We start from the raw sequence: 15,757 nt of genomic DNA, 5'->3' as shown, positions 1-15,757 counted from the left end.
ATCTGTGGCTATATCCATACTTTCATTTATGTTTGTAGTCCCACATATACAAACTGATTAGAGTAATAGAATGGTTGAAAACTATATGTTGGAATTAATTCAAACAACTGTTTTTAGAATAGCCAGTGGTTTAGGGGCACCTGAGTGGCTCAGTGGGTTAAGTGTTTGACTTTTGCTCAGGTCATGATTTCACGGTTCGTGGGTTCGAGCCCCTCATTGGGCTCTGTGCTGACAGCTCAGAGCCTGGAGCCTTTTTCAGATTCTGTGTCTCCCTCTCTCTCTGCCCTCCCCTGCTCTCTCTCTCTCTCTCTCTCTCTCTCTCTCTCATACACACACACACACACACACACACACAATAAATAAAAATTAAAAAAAAATTTTTTTTAGAATGTCATTGGTTTGGGGTGCCTGGGTGGCTCAGTCAGTTAAGCACCGACCTCAGCTCAGATCATGAACTCACGGTTTGTGGCTTCAAGCCCCATGTTCGTCTCTGTGCTGACAGCTCAGAGCCTGGAGCCTGCTTCAGATTCTGTGTCTCCCTCTCTCTCAGCTCCTCCCTCACTCATGCTGTGTCTCTCAAAAATAAATACACATTAAAAGAAAAAAAAAAGAATGTCCAGTGGTTTAATTGGATAGTGTCTTTCTGCAGCCCAAATGTCTGTTGAAGCCTAACTGGACCAAAGCCATGAGCAACCCTAAGCCAATTAAGTTTCTGTCCCGTAATTATTCATGGATCAGTAGGTACCCTTTGACCATAAGCTTCCTATTAGCTGCGGCATTGGCCTGAGACAGAAGCATGACACCTAAACTTTGGGCTCCCTGATAAGGTTCAGAGAGATTGTCAAGAATCCATTTTATTAGCCAGTCCTGTTCCATTCCATCCTGGTAAGGATAATAAAACACTCAAGGAGTTACAGGAAAAAATGGTAACACATCTCCAAAGAGTTATAGCTTTAAAAAATATTTGTGTTATTTCCTGTCAAGTAAAAAATAACTCAGGCACGGAGGATCTAGATCAATGTAGTATTCTGCCAGTTTGGAAGAGAAGCCACTCTTCAATTTACCTCTACATTTATGAGAATCAACAGATGATTCTGTCTTCAGATGAGGATCTGTACAACCTTCCAGAGAACTTGGAATGTATTTCATCACAGAGGAAAGAATGCTGTGATCTATTTCCCAAGATGATTTATCGGGATAAGTTTGGGTCCCCAGCCTTTGACTGGCATACATTGACTTCCCCAATAAATAGTCCCATGCTGAATGTCTTTTGACACTTAACACATTACATATGTCAGGTGTATGTATCAACCACAAAACCAGGAAGGCCCTGTCTTCTCATTCACGCTGCTGTTCTTTCTTTATTAATATTAAATCTGCTAATAAGGAAATCAGAGAGTTTTTGTTTTGAATGTTTATACAGTCTAGAGTAGAGATGTATTATGGTCCAATGAATGATATTCAATGACAAACTGAATTAAGGGAGTTACAAAGTAATGGAAAGAATAATGGGAGCCAGGACTCATGGATTTAAGAATTACTTCTGCCCTAGAGAACCCAGAAATGGACCCACAAAAGTATGGCCAACTAATCTTTGACAAAGCAGGAAAGAATATCCAATGGAATAAAGACAGTCTCTTCAGCAAGTGGTGCTGGGAAAACTGGAGAGTGACATGCAGAAGAATGAACCTAGACCACTTTCTTAGACCATACACAAGAATAAACTCACAATGGATGAAAGACCTCAAGGTAAGACAGGAAGCCATCAAAATCCTCGAGGAGAAAGCAGGCAAAAACCTCTTTGATCTTGCCTGCAGCAACTCTTACTCAACATGTCTCTGGAGGCAAGGGAAGCAAAAGCAAAAATAAACTACTGGGACTTCATCAAAATAAAAAGCTTCTGCACAGTGGAGGAAACAATCAGCAAAACTAAAAGGCAACTGACAGAATGGGAGAAGATATTTGCAAATGACACATCAGATAAAGGGTTAGTATCCAAAATCTATAAAGAACTTACCAAACTCAACACCCAAAAAAGAAATAATCCAGTGAAGAAATGGGCAAAAGACATGAATAGACACTTACCCCAAGGAAGACATCCAGATGGCCAACCAACACATGAAAAAATGCTTCACATCACTCATCATCAGGGAAATACAAATCAACACCACAATGAGATACCACCTGACACCTGTCAGAATGGTTAACATTTACAACTCCGGCAACGACAGATGTTGGTGAGGATGCGGTGAAAGAGGATCTCTTTTGCATTGTTGGTGGCAATGCAAGCTGGTGCAGCCACTCTGGAAAACAGTATGGATGTTCCTCAAAAAACTAAAAATAGAACTACCCTATTTGAACTTACCCTACCCTGCCATTTGCAACTATTTGCAATTTGGATGGAACTGGAGGGTATTATGCTAAGTGAAATTAGAGAAAGACAAAATCCTATGACTTCACTCATATGAGGACTTTAAGAGACAAAACAGATGAACATAAGGGAATGGAAGCAAAAATAATATAAAAACAGGAAGGGGGACAAAACAGAAGAGACTCATAAATATGGAGAACAAACAGGGTTACTGGAGGGGTCATGGGAGGGGGGATGGGCTAAATGGGTAAGGGGCATTAAGGAATCTACTCCTGAAATCATTGTTTCACTATATGCTATATCCAACTAATTTGGATATAAGTTAAAAAAAATAAAAAATAAAATAAATAAAATTTAAAAAAATAAAAAAGAATTATTTCTGCCCTTATCAGCTATCTCAGGACAAGTTACTTAACCTCTCTGAGAGCTCCATTTTTAAAAAATATTCAAACTGAAGATAACATACAAATGTGCAAATAAACTAATATACACATTCAGACTGTTTCAAGTGGTTGTTTTGAGGTTTGACAGATTATTTTGGTGAAAAAATTTTTAAAGGGTGCTCTTGAAAACAAATGGTGATAAAAAACTGAGACAATACAGGAAAATTCTGTGTAGTTTTATTAATTCCTAAGACAGTGATCCTCAATCTTGGCTGTTTTTAAAATTCCCAATGTCCAGGGGCGCCTGGGTGGCGCAGTCGGTTAAGCGTCCGACTTCAGCCAGGTCACGATCTCGCGGTCCGTGAGTTCGAGCCCCGCGTCAGGCTCTGGGCGGATGGCTCGGAGCCTGGAGCCTGTTTCCGATTCTGTGTCTCCCTCTCTCTCTGCCCCTCCCCCGTTCATGCTCTGTCTCTCTCTGTCCCAAAAATAAATAAAAACGTTGAAAAAAAAAATAAAAAAAAAAAAAAAAAATTCCCAATGTCCAAGTAGCATCCAGATCAATTAAGTCAGAATCTCTGGTATTGGATTCAGAGATCAGTATTGCTTTAAAAGCTCTCCAGGTGATTCCAATACACAGTCAAACTTAAGGACAACACAAGAAAGAAAAAAAGAAAACGGAAAAAGAAAGCCACTTTCATGGTTTGCTTCCTGTAGCCTGACCAAGCAACTTACCAAGATGATTTGGTTACAGGTTCCCTCGGGGACCTGGGATGCTGGTAAGCAAATTGCAATTGCTAAAGAAATATTCTGTTGATAACCCCTTTAAATGATTATGAAGAGAGATGAAAATGCTTCACATTAAGTTCATATTATTGCAACTCTTGTTTAGTGAGTTATTCGGGGAGAAAGGGACAGCAGTCCCTGTCAAAAAAATTTAAAGGACTTGGCATGAAAAGTCAGGTGGCATGTTGATCACAACCACATAGAAAGTAATGAAAGAAAGCAGAAGAGAAAGAATAAGCTGTGCTGGGACCTGGCCAGCATGTGTGCACACAGCTTTCTTTGCCAGCATGTGGTGTGCAGTAGGCAGCCTTTGGTGTCTGGCTGATCATGGAGAATGCCAGAAAAGTGTAAAAAGCCTTATAAATGTGTCCGCTGAACATCACTGATGAGTGACTGGACTCTAGCTCCCCCATTTGCCTCTGGCAGCATTGCCATCAGCCTTCCAAGTCTGGGAAAGCAGCTGTGCAATTAATCAGCGGCCTGGGAAAGTCGAGTTTTCTCATGGTGGAGAGGTGGCTGCCCTCCAGGTAGTGGTATCTATGAGAGAGAGCAGGCTCCTGTGAGCAGTCCCATACATGGGCTAAGTAAAGGCTTAGGGAGGGTCCCCAGAAAATCTAGAGGAACAGATATTGTTGCACTGGGCTGGGAATTTTATATATGTGATCACATTTAGTGCTCATAACAACTCTGTAAGGAGGGTATTTTGTGATCTCTGCTTTATAGATTCATAACCTAAGGTTCTAAAAACTTAAATCACTCTCTGCAGGCTGCATAACTAGGAAGTGACAGAGTGGGGGACATAACCAAATTGTCTGTCTCCAAATTTGTGACTTCTCTGTCATAAGGACCAAAGGTGATCCATCAATCAGCTAAGTCTATACTCAAGCCAAGAAAATCTTTGGGGTTACTATCCATGCTTATATCCTTCGTCCACCCTTTACTCTTATCTATATTCTTTTCATCCCAAAGAGGAAATCAACCTACTACAGGACTGCATAGTATCACATAAAGCTTTGCTACTTAGAGTGTGATCTAGGAACAACCAGCAACAGCAGTTGGGAGATTAGCAGTAATGCAGAGCAAGCCCCCTGCATTTTAGGGATTCATTAAAGTTTAAAAATCACTGACCTACACCATGTAATTCTTTATCTGAAAAGGCACTTAAGTCAGTAATTCTCAAATTTGTGTGCATTAGAATTTATCTTGGTGGAAGGGGATAAAAATGCAGAATCCAAATCCTTTGCCAAGGAGTTTTTAATTTGGGAGCCACAAGGTGGGATGTGAGGAATATATGTGTTTTAACGAGTAGACCAACTGATTCAGCTAGAGGTGATCTGAGAACAAGACTATGATTAACATGGTCTCAAGAAGTATAGCACCTGCCTTCAGTTACAGATGATGAGACTGAGGTCAAGAAAGGTGAGGTTATGACATGTAGTGGTTAGTGACAGAACCAAGATGAGGACTTCAGTCCTCGAAGCAGACTAACCACATCTGGTTCAAGACTTTAGGCTTTGGAGAAAATTGCACTAGCCTCTGCCCCTTTATTCTTTCTAGAACCTTAGAATTCTTTACCTAATTGCAGTTGATTGATTCCTTGCTGAGAAAAGAACATTCTGCACATTCTGTTGGAGGACACAGTGGGTGTCACTGGATTTCACTCACTGAGGTCTTTGCTTTCATAGACCTCGTTTTTAAAGTTTGTTTTGTTCTTAATGAGTTCAGAAAAGGAAAGGGTTGGGATGAGTTGGGAAGCACAGAGACCTGAGGGAAGCAGCAATACTTACACCAACATGTGCTTATGTGTACATTATCTCATTTAACCCCTGCAACAATCCAATGAGGTACCCTTTTACAGACAGTAAACTGCACCATCAGGGATGGAACCCAGCCTTTTGGCTTTAGGGATTTCTCTTTTGCACAATTACTACCTCCTGGGGAAAGTTAGGAAATTCCACCTAGAGATTTTAAGAAGTTGGTGGACCATGGTTTGTAAACCCAAGAGAACCAATTAAATTTATTCTTAGATCATTATTTTAATTTTCTTGTTCTTGACCATGGAAATTTAACATCACCCTTAGCCCTTTAGTGCATCCCTGAGAAAGAAAGGTGAGAAAAAAGAAACCCCATTTATAAAATGCTTTTATTCAGAAATCGTTCTGTTCTTTTGGGATGTGACATGACTTAGTGGGAAAAGTGTAAAATCATGCCTCCTCCATTTATTATGATACTGGGCAAGTTTTTCTAATATCTCTGAGGCTAGCTTATCTCATCTGTAAAATATGTCATTGTGAGAATCACGTAGATCAGGTTAATATTTAGTCTAACACAAAACTTGGGACCTAGTAACCATCAGATGTCCCTAAATGATTGCTGAAATAGTATTAAAAAGGATTCCAAATTTGTTTGCAATTCTTCCTGCCTCACCTCTCATACTCAACCTTGTCCATACTCAACTGTGGGTATATAGTAAAATATTTGTGTTCATAAATTTACTTACATTTATTTATATATTATCAGTATGGACTCATGAATTTTAATTTTTATCAGTGATTTATAATTCATCATTGTACTTAATGATGCTCAAATTATCCCAGATTTGGCTAGCTGTAATTCTTTTCAGCTAGCACATTAGTCCTTGTGTCATGACCTCCTAATTTTTAAAAAATGCCTTTTATTTTCTAGAATAACAAGATGTTCCAGGCTCATCTTTGCCTATTCTGCCCCATTCCTGGAGTCAGTCATTTATCCAGACAGTCTTGATTACTTTTAGTGGATAATGGTGTTAGAGATCAAGATTTGGGTTTCAGATATGATCTTTGCTACTGGGACATCTTTAATTCTTGGTCCTTTGAACAGAGCATAAAATGGTTAGATGTATATAACTTCCTTCCTTCCTTCTTTCCTTCTCCCTACAGTGTGATTATCATATTTATTTGAAATACACTTTGTTTCTTTCTACTTTCACTTAGCTCTTTCCTTCCTCTTCTTACTGATTTCATTTTAATTTTTGAATATGTAGAACATTTACATGCTTTACAAAGTCAAACTTTCTTTTTTTTTTCACACAGGTATTAACATACTTTGCATGTTCTTTACTTTTTTTTACTTAATGTTATCTCCTGGAAATTATATCATATTTGTTCATAGAGATATCCTAACTCTTGTTTATAGCTATATACTACTACATAATGTAAATGGATCTTTCAACTAAACTCCTACACTTAGATATTTAGGTAGTTCTTTATACTTTGTAATTATAAATGATGCTGCATTGAATAACTTTGTGTATATGTATTTTGGTACTGTTGGATATATATGTTCAGAGTAAATTATTAGAATTAGTATTACTGGTTAAAGGGTAAATGCATAATGAAGTTTTATTACATGTTTTGAAATTCCTCCTCATGGGAAAATGTACCATTTTGCATTCTACCAGCATTGTATGAGAGAGCCTGTTTCCACACAGCCTTGCCGAAACAGTGAATTGCTAAGATATTGAATTTTTGCCAATCTGCTAGGTGAGATTATCAGTATAATTTTAATTTGGATTTTACTTATTATGAGACTGAACATCTTTTTGCATGTAAGTGTCTTTTATTTCCTTTTGTGAATCATCTATATATTTTGCCTATTTACTATAATATTTTGTATTTTTCCTCAATTTTTAAAGGTTCTTTATTTTTTAAATCATTTTATGTTATTGTTTTTCATTATGATAAGTGTAATCTTTAATCCCCATCCCCTGTTTCCCCCATTCCCTCTATTCACCTCCCCTGTAGTAACCATTAGTTTGTTCTCTATAATTAAGAGTCTGTTTCTTGGTTTGTCTCTCTCATTTCCTTTGTCCATTTGTTTTGTTTCTTAAATTCCACATATGAGTGAGATCATGTGGTATTTGTCTTTCTATAACTAACTTATTTCACTCAGCATTATACTCTCTAGCTCTATCCATGTCGTTGAAAAGGGAAAGATTTCATTCTTTTTTATGGCTGAGAAATATTCCAGTGTGTGTGTGTGTGTGTGTGTGTGTGTGTGTGTGTGTGTGTGTACCACATCTTTATCCATTCATCTATCAATTGGACACGTCAGCTGCTTCCATAGTTTGGCTATTGTAAGTAATGCTGCAATAAACATAAGGGTGTATGTATCCCTTTGAATTAGTGTTTTTGTATTTTGGGGGTAAATACCAAATAGTGTGATTTCTGGGTAATAGGGTAGTTCTATTTTTAATTTTTGAGGAACCCACATACTGTTTGCAACAATGGCTGCACCAATTTTCATTCCCACCAATAGCACAAGAGGGTTCCCTTCTCTCCACATCCTCACCAACACTTGTTGTTTCTTGTGTTTATTATTTTAGCCATTCTCACAGGTGTGAGGTAATATCTCATTGTAGTTATGATTTGCATCTCCCTGATAATGAGTGATGTTGAGCATCTTTTTCATGTGTTTGTTGGCATCTATCTGGCTGTCTTTTTTGGAGAAATGCCTATTAATGTCTTCTGTCCATTTTTAAATTGGATTATTTGGGTTTTTTTTTTTTTTTTTTTTTCTTTTTATTTTTTTTTTATTTTTTTTTTCAGTTTTTAATTTTCTGGTAGGTATCTTTTTATTTTTTTTTTTTTTTATTTTTTTTTTTCTGAAATTTATTGACAAATTGGTTTCCATACAACACCCAGTGCTCATCCCAAAAGGTGCCCTCCTCAATACCCATCACCCACCCTCTCCTCCCTCCCACCCCCCATCAACCCTCAGTTTGTTCTCAGTTTTTAAGAGTCTCTTATGCTTTGGCTCTCTCCCATTCTAACCTCTTTTTTTTTTTTTTCCTTCCCCTCCCCCATGGGTTCCTGTTAAGTTTCTCAGGATCCACATAAGAGTGAGACCATATGGTATCTGTCTTTCTCTGTATGGCTTATTTCACTTAGCATCACACTCTCCAGTTCCATCCACGTTGCTACAAAAGGCCATATTTCATTTTTTCTCATTGCCACGTAATATTCCATTGTGTATATAAACCACAATTTCTTTATCCATTCATCAGTTGATGGACATTTAGGCTCTTTCCATAATTTGGCTATTGTTGAGAGTGCTGCTATGAACATTGGGGTACAAGTGGCCCTATGCATCAGTGCTCCTGTATCCCTTGGATAAATTCCTAGCAGTGCTATTGCTGGGTCATAGGGTAGGTCTATTTTTAATTTTCTGAGGAACCTCCACACTGCTTTCCAGAGCGGCTGCACCAATTTGCATTCCCACCAACAGTGCAAGAGGGTTCCCGTTTCTCCACATCCTCTCCAGCATCTATAGTCTCCTGATTTGTTCATTTTGGCCACTCTGACTGGCGTGAGGTGATACCTGAGTGTGGTTTTGATTTGTATTTCCCTGATAAGGAGCGACGCTGAACATCTTTTCATGTGCCTGTTGGCCATCCGGATGTCTTCTTTAGAGAAGTGTCTATTCATGTTTTCTGCCCATTTCTTCACTGGGTTATTTGTTTTTCGGGTGTGGAGTTTGGTGAGCTCTTTATAGATTTTGGAGATACTAGCCCTTTGTCCGATATGTCATTTGCGAATATCTTTTCCCATTCCGTTGGTTGCCTTTTAGTTTTGTTGGTTGTTTCCTTTGCTGTGCAGAAGCTTTTTATCTTCATAAGGTCCCAGTAATTCACTTTTGCTTTTAATTCCCTTGCCTTTGGGGATGTGTCGAGTAAGAGATTGCTACGGCTGAGGTCAGAGAGGTCTTTTCCTGCTTTCTCCTCTAAGGTTTTGATGGTTTCCTGTCTCACATTCAGGTCCTTTATCCATTTTGAGTTTATTTTTGTGAATGGTGTGAGAAAGTGGTCTAGTTTCAACCTTCTGCATGTTGCTGTCCAGTTCTCCCAGCACCATTTGTTAAAGAGGCTGTCTTTTTTCCATTGGATGTTCTTTCCTGCTTTGTCAAAGATGAGTTGGCCATACGTTTGTGGGTCTAGTTCTGGGGTTTCTATTCTATTCCATTGGTCTATGTGTCTGTTTTGGTGCCAATACCATGCTGTCTTGATGATGACAGCTTTGTAGTAGAGGCTAAAGTCTGGGATTGTGATGCCTCCTGCTTTGGTCTTCTTCTTCAAAATTCCTTTGGCTATTCGGGGCCTTTTGTGGTTCCATATGAATTTTAGGATTGCTTGTTCTAGTTTCGAGAAGAATGCTGGTGCAATTTTGATTGGGATTGCATTGAATGTGTAGATAGCTTTGGGTAGTATTGACATTTTGACAATATTTATTTTTCCAATCCATGAGCAGGGAATGTCTTTCCATTTCTTTAAATCTTCTTCAATTTCCTTCAGAAGCTTTCTATAGTTTTCAGCATACAGATCCTTTACATCTTTGGTTAGATTTATTCCTAGGTATTTTATGCTTCTTGGTGCAATTGTGAATGGGATCAGTTTCTTTATTTGTCTTTCTGTTGCTTCATTGTTAGTGTATAAGAATGCAACTGATTTCTGTACATTGATTTTGTATCCTGCAACTTTGCTGAATTCCTGTATCAGTTCTAGCAGACTTTTGGTGGAGTCTATCGGATTTTCCATGTATAATATCATGTCATCTGCAAAAAGCGAAAGCTTGACTTCATCTTTGCCAATTTTGATGCCTTTGATTTCCTTTTGTTGTCTGATTGCTGATGCTAGAACTTCCAGCACTATGTTAAACAGCAGCGGTGAGAGTGGGCATCCTTGTCGTGTTCCTGATCTCAGGGAAAAAGCTTTCAGTTTTTCCCCGTTGAGGATGATGTTAGCTGTGGGCTTTTCATAAATGGCTTTTATGATCTTTAAGTATGTTCCTTCTATCCCGACTTTCTCAAGGGTTTTTATTAAGAAAGGGTGCTGGATTTTGTCGAAGGCCTTTTCTGCATCGATTGACAGGATCATATGGTTCTTCTCTCTTTTTTTGTTAATGTGATGTATCACGTTGATTGATTTGCGAATGTTGAACCAGCCCTGCATCCCAGGAATGAATCCCACTTGATCATGGTGAATAATTCTTTTTATATGCCGTTGAATTCGATTTGCTAGTATCTTATTGAGAATTTTTGCATCCATATTCATCAGGGATATTGGCCTGTAGTTCTCTTTTTTTACTGGGTCTCTGTCTGGTTTAGGAATCAAAGTAATACTGGCTTCATAGAATGAGTCTGGAAGTTTTCCTTCCCTTTCTATTTCTTGGAATAGCTTGAGAAGGATAGGTATTATCTCTGCTTTAAACGTCTGGTAGAACTCCCCTGGGAAGCCATCTGGTCCTGGACTCTTATTTGTTGGGAGATTTTTGATAACCGATTCAATTTCTTCGCTGGTTATGGGTCTGTTCAAGCTTTCTATTTCCTCCTGATTGAGTTTTGGAAGCGTGTGGGTGTTCAGGAATTCGTCCATTTCTTCCAGGTTGTCCAATTTGTTGGCATATAAGTTTTCATAGTATTCCCTGATAATTGTTTGTATCTCTGAGGGATTGGTTGTAATAATTCCATTTTCATTCATGATTTTATCTATTTGGGTCATCTCCCTTTTCTTTTTGAGAAGCCTGGCTAGAGGTTTGTCAATTTTGTTTATTTTTTCAAAAAACCAACTCTTGGTTTCGTTGATCTGCTCTACAGTTTTTTTAGTTTCTATATTGTTTATTTCTGCTCTGATCTTTATTATTTCTCTTCTTCTGCTGGGCTTAGGCTGCCTTTGCTGTTCTGCTTCTAGTTCCTTTAGGTGTGCTGTTAGATTTTGTATTTGGGATTTTTCTTGTTTCTTGAGATAGGCCTGGATTGCAATGTATTTTCCTCTCAGGACTGCCTTTGCTGCGTCCCAAAGCGTTTGGATTGTTGTATTTTCATTTTCGTTTGTTTCCATATATTTTTTAATTTCTTCTCTAATTGCCTGGTTGACCCACTCATTCGTTAGTAGGGTGTTCTTTAACCTCCATGCTTTTGGAGGTTTTCCAGACTTTTTTCTGTGGTTGATTTCAAGCTTCATGGCATTGTGGTCTGAAAGTAAGCATGGTATAATTTCAATTCTTGTAAACTTATGAAGGGCTGTTTTGTGACCCAGTATATGATCTATCTTGGAGAATGTTCCATGTGCACTCGAGAAGAAAGTATATTCTGTTGCTTTGGGATGCAGAGTTCTAAATATATCTGTCAAGTCCATCTCATCCAATGTCTCATTCAGGGCCCTTGTTTCTTTATTGACCGTGTGTCTAGATGATCTATCCATTTCTGTAAGTGGTGTATTAAAGTCCCCTGCAATTACCACATTCTTATCAATAAGGTTGCTTATGTTTATGAGTAATTGTTTTATATATTTGGGGGCTCCGGTATTCGGTGCATAGACATTGATAATTGTTAGCTCTTCCTGATGGATAGACCCTGTAACTATTATATAATGTCCTTCTTCATCTCTTGTTACAGCCTTTAATTTAAAGTCTAGTTTGTCTGATATAAGTATGGCTACTCCAGCTTTCTTTTGGCTTCCAGTCGCATGATAAATAGTTCTCCATCCCCTCACTCTCAATCTAAAGGTGTCCTCAGGTCTAAAATGAGTCTCTTGTAGACAGCAAATAGATGGGTCTTGTTTTTTTATCCATTCTGATACCCTATGTCTTTTGGTTGGCGCATTTAATCCATTTACATTCAGTGTTATTATAGAAAGATACGGGTTTAGAGTCATTGTGATGTCTGTATGTTTTATGCTTGTAGTGATGTCTCTGGGACTTTGTCTCACAGGGTCCCCCTTAGGATCTCTTGTAGGGCTGGTTTAGTGGTGACAAATTCCTTCAGTTTTTGTTTGTTTGGGAAGACCTTTATCTCTCCTTCTATTCTAAATGACAGACTTGCTGGATAAAGGATTCTTGGCTGCATATTTTTTCTGTCTAGCACCCTGAAAATCTCGTGCCAATTCTTTCTGGCCTGCCAAGTTTCAAAAGAGAGATCAGTCACGAGTCTTATAGGTCTCCCTTTATATGTGAGGGCACGTTTACCCCTTGCTGCTTTCAGAATTTTCTCTTTATCCTTGTATTTTGCCAGTTTCACTATGATATGTCGTGCAGAAGATCGATTCAAGTTACGTCTGAAGGGAGTTCTCTGTGCCTCTTGGATTTCAATGCCTTTTTCCTTCCCCAGTTCAGGGAAGTTCTCAGCTATGATTTCTTCAAGTACCCCTTCAGCACCTTTCCCTCTCTCTTCCTCCTCTGGGATACCAATTATGCGTATATTATTTCTTTTTAGTGTATCACTTAGTTCTCTAATTTTCCCCTCATACTCCTGGATTTTTTTATCTCTCTTTTTCTCAGCTTCCTCTTTTTCCATAACTTTATCTTCTAGTTCACCTATTCTCTCCTCTGCCTCTTCAAGCCGAGCTGTGGTGGTTTCCATTTTGTTATGCATTTCGTTTAAAGCGTTTTTCAGCTCCTCGTGACTGTTCCTTAGTCCCTTGATCTCTGTAGCAAGAGATTCTCTGCTGTCCTGTATACTGTTTTCAAGCCCAGCGATTAATTTTATGACTATTATTCTAAATTCACTTTCTGTTATATTATTTAAATCCTTTTTGATCAGCTCATTAGCTGTTGTTATTTCCTGGAGATTCTTCTGAGGGGAGTTCTTCCGCTTGGTCATTTTGGATAGTCCCTGGCGTGGTGAGGACCTGCAGGGCACTTCCCCTGTGCTGTGGTGTATACCTGGAGTTGGTGGGCGGGGCCGCAGTCAGACCTGATGTCTGCCCCCAGCCCACCGCTGGGGCCACAGTCAGACTGGTGTGTGCCTTCTCTTCCCCTCTCCTAGGGGCGGGATTCACTGTGGGGTGGCGTGGCTCGTCTGGGCTACTTGCACCCTGCCAGGCTTGTGATGCTGGGGATCTGGCGTATTAGCTGGGGTGGGTAGGCAAGGTGCTCGGGGGCAGGAGGGGCAGGCTTAGATCGCTTCTCCTTAGGTGATCCACTTCAGGAGGGGCCCTGTGGCAGCGGGAGGGAGTCAGATCCGCTGCCGGAGGTTTGGCTCCGCAGAAGCGCAGAGTTGGGTGTTTGCGCGGAGCGAGCAAGTTCCCTGGCAGGAACCGGTTCCCTTTGGGATTTCGGCTGGGGGATGGGCGGGGGAAATGGCGCTGGCGAGCGCCTTTGTTCCCCACCAAACTGAGCTCTGTTGTCAGGGGGCTCAGCAGCTCTCCCTCCCTTTGTCCTCCAGCCTTCCCGCTTTCTGAGCAGAGCTGTTAATTTCTGACCTCCCAGACGCTAAGTCGCGCTTGCTGTCGGAACACAGTCCGCCCGGCCCCTCCGCTTTTGCAAGCCCGACTCGGGGGCTCTGCTTGGCCGGCGAGCCGCCCCTCCGCCCCGGCTCCCTCCCGCCAGTCCGTGGAGCGCGCACCGCCTCGCCGCCCTTCCTACCCTCTTCCGTGGGCCTCTCGTCTGCGTTTGGCTCCGGCGACTCTGTTCTGCTAATCCTCTGGCGGTTTTCTGGGTTATTTAGGCAGGTGTAGATGGAATCTAAGTGATCAGCAGGACGTGCGGTGAGCCCAGCGTCCTCCTAAGCCGCCATCTTGCCGCTGGTCCGGGTTTTTTATTTTAAATTTTTTTAAGTTACATCCAAATTAGTTAGCATATAGATAAAATACAGGTTGCCTAGTTAAACTTGAATTTCAGATGAATGATTTTTTTTTTTTAGTATAAGTATGTCCCAAATATTACATGGGACATACTTATACTAAAAATATTTGCTGTTTGAGTTGAAATTCGAGTTTACTGGGCAATATGTATTTTTATAAATCTGGCAGCCCTAATCCTGAGGAAAGATAAATACCTAATCTTGGCATATCCTCTGTTGACCATTTAGGTTCTTAGAAATAGATCAATCCTCCTGACTTAGTCCTCTTGCATTCCATAGTTGTCTTAATGTCATTGTTTGATCTTTGCATCTGCTCTTTCAAGATAGAGTACATACAGCACAGACCTGGCTTTTAATTCTGGCCACAGAATCCTGGAAATGTTATTTATTGCATTTGAGCCTCAAATAAAATCTATCTTACAGGGCTTATTTTGTATAACTAAATGAATTAAATAGTGTTTACATACTATAAATGCTCCATAGTTTTTATCTATTATTATATGCTAAGCTCATAATTTTAACAAATATAGTTAAAGTAGGTCTTTTTCATCAGCAAAAGGGGGATATAGTCATAGTATCATAATCTGTTAGTGAGTATACTTATTTCTCAGATAAGGAAACCAACATACAGCTAATAGTCATGATGCTGGGGCAGGGCTCTTTGAAGATGCTTCTCAGTACAAAGGTTAGCCCAAAGGTGAGATGGGAGGTTGGGGTAACTTGGGATGGAATATGGCATTGGGAAAGAGTAAAATGGACACAGGAAAGAGTCAGGGAATGGAGGGCAGGGACTGACCAGTAAGTCAAGACAGACAATGGGAGAGACTAAGAAGTAAAGAGGATGAAAGGTTAACGAGTAAGGGAATACTTAAGGAACAGAGTAAAAGTGCAAAAGTAAGGATAAATGTGAGAGAAAGAAGAAATAAAAAATATTTTTAAGTCATTTACAGAGAAAGGGAGATCATATGAATAAATGACTAGACAAATAAGTGGGTGAATAAGAAATCAGTGAAGTGAAGATGACCATGGGGAAAGAGTTGGCTCATATATTTTATAAAGTAGCTTTTACCTATAATGTCCTATTTAATCTCCATGGTAACTTTGTAAGGAGTGAAAAGTGTGGATATTATTTTCCTCATTTTACAGAATGAGAAATCCCAGGCTCACAGAGGTAGTTAAATCACTTGCCCCAGACTGCCATATGAATCATGCAGAGCTGAAATCAGATCCCAGAGCTCATAGCCCCTTCTCCAACACTACACCCTTCTCCTTAGGAACTGTAGTAAGGAGATTGAAGGGCATGAGATCTAAATGAATCCAGGGCACCTAAAGAATGCAGACATTTGGTATGTTCTATCCAGAAAGAGACCCAAAGGCCCACTCCATGGCAGGGACCAGCATTCAGGTTCTGAATGTTTCAATCCTTGTAAAAATATAAATGGAATTCTTATGGCTCCAAAACTAGGAGGCATACTCCTCCAGATTGTTTCTCTTTGATCTAGGTGATCCTCTACTATTTGCAAAGTGAACCATAAATTTGGTTTCACTTCACTTCTTCTCAAAACCTGCAGGCTACCCACTTGTCACAGAAGCCAGAGTGCAGCCT

This window comes from Prionailurus bengalensis, chromosome B3 (genome assembly GCF_016509475.1).
Source record: "Prionailurus bengalensis isolate Pbe53 chromosome B3, Fcat_Pben_1.1_paternal_pri, whole genome shotgun sequence".
Classification (NCBI taxonomy): Eukaryota; Metazoa; Chordata; class Mammalia; order Carnivora; family Felidae; genus Prionailurus; species Prionailurus bengalensis.
This window is presented reverse-complemented; position numbering follows the sequence as displayed.